The sequence below is a fragment of the Babylonia areolata genome, unplaced genomic scaffold (assembly GCF_041734735.1).
Source record: "Babylonia areolata isolate BAREFJ2019XMU unplaced genomic scaffold, ASM4173473v1 tig00020733, whole genome shotgun sequence".
Lineage (NCBI taxonomy): Eukaryota > Metazoa > Mollusca > Gastropoda > Neogastropoda > Buccinidae > Babylonia > Babylonia areolata.
The window spans coordinates 1,424-5,000 of NW_027468504.1; positions in this window are offsets into that span (position 1 = coordinate 1,424).

Consider the following 3,577-nt stretch of genomic DNA (forward strand, 5'->3'; position numbering starts at 1 on the left):
GGAAAACGCCGTTTGGCATGGACAGGAGCAGGCGTTGACGACCAGGTCTTTTTTTTGGTCTTTTTTTTTCACAGCGCCGGAAGGATTCAGGCAATTCTCCAAAGCCGGTTACTTTTATCCACAACCTTTACTGGACCTTTTTTTTCTTTTTTTCCTTTTTTCTCTCTCCGAGCATGCCAAAGTTGATAGAAAACGCGGTTCGGCATGGACGGGAGCAGGCGTTGAGGAGTAGGCCTTTTTTTGAGGGCCCAGAAAGTATTTTGGCAATTTTTTACTTTTTTATCCACAACCTTTACCTGCCTTTTTTTCTCTCCGAGCATGCCAAAGTTGAGAGAAAACGCCGTTTGGCATGGACGGGAGGAGGTGTGGAGGAGTAGTCCATTTTTGAATGGCAGCGGAAAGATTTTGGCAATTGTAGCGAGGTTCTTCGGACTTTTATCCACAACCTTTACCTGCCTTTTCCTCAGCGAGCATGCCAAAGTTGAGAGAAAACGCCCTTCGCCATTGACGGGACCAGACGTTGACGACTACGTCTTTCTTTTTTTCACGGCGCCTGAACGATTTGGGCAATTCTCCACAGCGCGTTTACTTTTTATCCACAACCTTTACCTGCCTTTTCCTCAGCGAGCATGCCAAAGTTGAGAGGAAAACGCCGTTTGGCATGGACAGGAGCAGGCGTTGACGACCAGGTCTTTTTTTTGGTCTTTTTTTTTCACAGCGCCGGAAGGATTCAGGCAATTCTCCAAAGCCGGTTACTTTTATCCACAACCTTTACTGGACCTTTTTTTTCTTTTTTTCCTTTTTTCTCTCTCCGAGCATGCCAAAGTTGATAGAAAACGCGGTTCGGCATGGACGGGAGCAGGCGTTGAGGAGTAGGCCTTTTTTTGAGGGCCCAGAAAGTATTTTGGCAATTTTTTACTTTTTTATCCACAACCTTTACCTGCCTTTTTTTCTCTCCGAGCATGCCAAAGTTGAGAGAAAACGCCGTTTGGCATGGACGGGAGGAGGTGTGGAGGAGTAGTCCATTTTTGAATGGCAGCGGAAAGATTTTGGCAATTGTAGCGAGGTTCTTCGGACTTTTATCCACAACCTTTACCTGCCTTTTCCTCAGCGAGCATGCCAAAGTTGAGAGAAAACGCCCTTCGCCATTGACGGGACCAGACGTTGACGACTACGTCTTTCTTTTTTTCACGGCGCCTGAACGATTTGGGCAATTCTCCACAGCGCGTTTACTTTTTATCCACAACCTTTACCTGCCTTTTCCTCAGCGAGCATGCCAAAGTTGAGAGGAAAACGCCGTTTGGCATGGACAGGAGCAGGCGTTGACGACCAGGTCTTTTTTTTGGTCTTTTTTTTTCACAGCGCCGGAAGGATTCAGGCAATTCTCCAAAGCCGGTTACTTTTATCCACAACCTTTACTGGACCTTTTTTTTCTTTTTTTCCTTTTTTCTCTCTCCGAGCATGCCAAAGTTGATAGAAAACGCGGTTCGGCATGGACGGGAGCAGGCGTTGAGGAGTAGGCCTTTTTTTGAGGGCCCAGAAAGTATTTTGGCAATTTTTTACTTTTTTATCCACAACCTTTACCTGCCTTTTTTTCTCTCCGAGCATGCCAAAGTTGAGAGAAAACGCCGTTTGGCATGGACGGGAGGAGGTGTGGAGGAGTAGTCCATTTTTGAATGGCAGCGGAAAGATTTTGGCAATTGTAGCGAGGTTCTTCGGACTTTTATCCACAACCTTTACCTGCCTTTTCCTCAGCGAGCATGCCAAAGTTGAGAGAAAACGCCCTTCGCCATTGACGGGACCAGACGTTGACGACTACGTCTTTCTTTTTTTCACGGCGCCTGAACGATTTGGGCAATTCTCCACAGCGCGTTTACTTTTTATCCACAACCTTTACCTGCCTTTTCCTCAGCGAGCATGCCAAAGTTGAGAGGAAAACGCCGTTTGGCATGGACAGGAGCAGGCGTTGACGACCAGGTCTTTTTTTTGGTCTTTTTTTTTCACAGCGCCGGAAGGATTCAGGCAATTCTCCAAAGCCGGTTACTTTTATCCACAACCTTTACTGGACCTTTTTTTTCTTTTTTTCCTTTTTTCTCTCTCCGAGCATGCCAAAGTTGATAGAAAACGCGGTTCGGCATGGACGGGAGCAGGCGTTGAGGAGTAGGCCTTTTTTTGAGGGCCCAGAAAGTATTTTGGCAATTTTTTACTTTTTTATCCACAACCTTTACCTGCCTTTTTTTCTCTCCGAGCATGCCAAAGTTGAGAGAAAACGCCGTTTGGCATGGACGGGAGGAGGTGTGGAGGAGTAGTCCATTTTTGAATGGCAGCGGAAAGATTTTGGCAATTGTAGCGAGGTTCTTCGGACTTTTATCCACAACCTTTACCTGCCTTTTCCTCAGCGAGCATGCCAAAGTTGAGAGAAAACGCCCTTCGCCATTGACGGGACCAGACGTTGACGACTACGTCTTTCTTTTTTTCACGGCGCCTGAACGATTTGGGCAATTCTCCACAGCGCGTTTACTTTTTATCCACAACCTTTACCTGCCTTTTCCTCAGCGAGCATGCCAAAGTTGAGAGGAAAACGCCGTTTGGCATGGACAGGAGCAGGCGTTGACGACCAGGTCTTTTTTTTGGTCTTTTTTTTTCACAGCGCCGGAAGGATTCAGGCAATTCTCCAAAGCCGGTTACTTTTATCCACAACCTTTACTGGACCTTTTTTTTCTTTTTTTCCTTTTTTCTCTCTCCGAGCATGCCAAAGTTGATAGAAAACGCGGTTCGGCATGGACGGGAGCAGGCGTTGAGGAGTAGGCCTTTTTTTGAGGGCCCAGAAAGTATTTTGGCAATTTTTTACTTTTTTATCCACAACCTTTACCTGCCTTTTTTTCTCTCCGAGCATGCCAAAGTTGAGAGAAAACGCCGTTTGGCATGGACGGGAGGAGGTGTGGAGGAGTAGTCCATTTTTGAATGGCAGCGGAAAGATTTTGGCAATTGTAGCGAGGTTCTTCGGACTTTTATCCACAACCTTTACCTGCCTTTTCCTCAGCGAGCATGCCAAAGTTGAGAGAAAACGCCCTTCGCCATTGACGGGACCAGACGTTGACGACTACGTCTTTCTTTTTTTCACGGCGCCTGAACGATTTGGGCAATTCTCCACAGCGCGTTTACTTTTTATCCACAACCTTTACCTGCCTTTTCCTCAGCGAGCATGCCAAAGTTGAGAGGAAAACGCCGTTTGGCATGGACAGGAGCAGGCGTTGACGACCAGGTCTTTTTTTTGGTCTTTTTTTTTCACAGCGCCGGAAGGATTCAGGCAATTCTCCAAAGCCGGTTACTTTTATCCACAACCTTTACTGGACCTTTTTTTTCTTTTTTTCCTTTTTTCTCTCTCCGAGCATGCCAAAGTTGATAGAAAACGCGGTTCGGCATGGACGGGAGCAGGCGTTGAGGAGTAGGCCTTTTTTTGAGGGCCCAGAAAGTATTTTGGCAATTTTTTACTTTTTTATCCACAACCTTTACCTGCCTTTTTTTCTCTCCGAGCATGCCAAAGTTGAGAGAAAACGCCGTTTGGCATGGACGG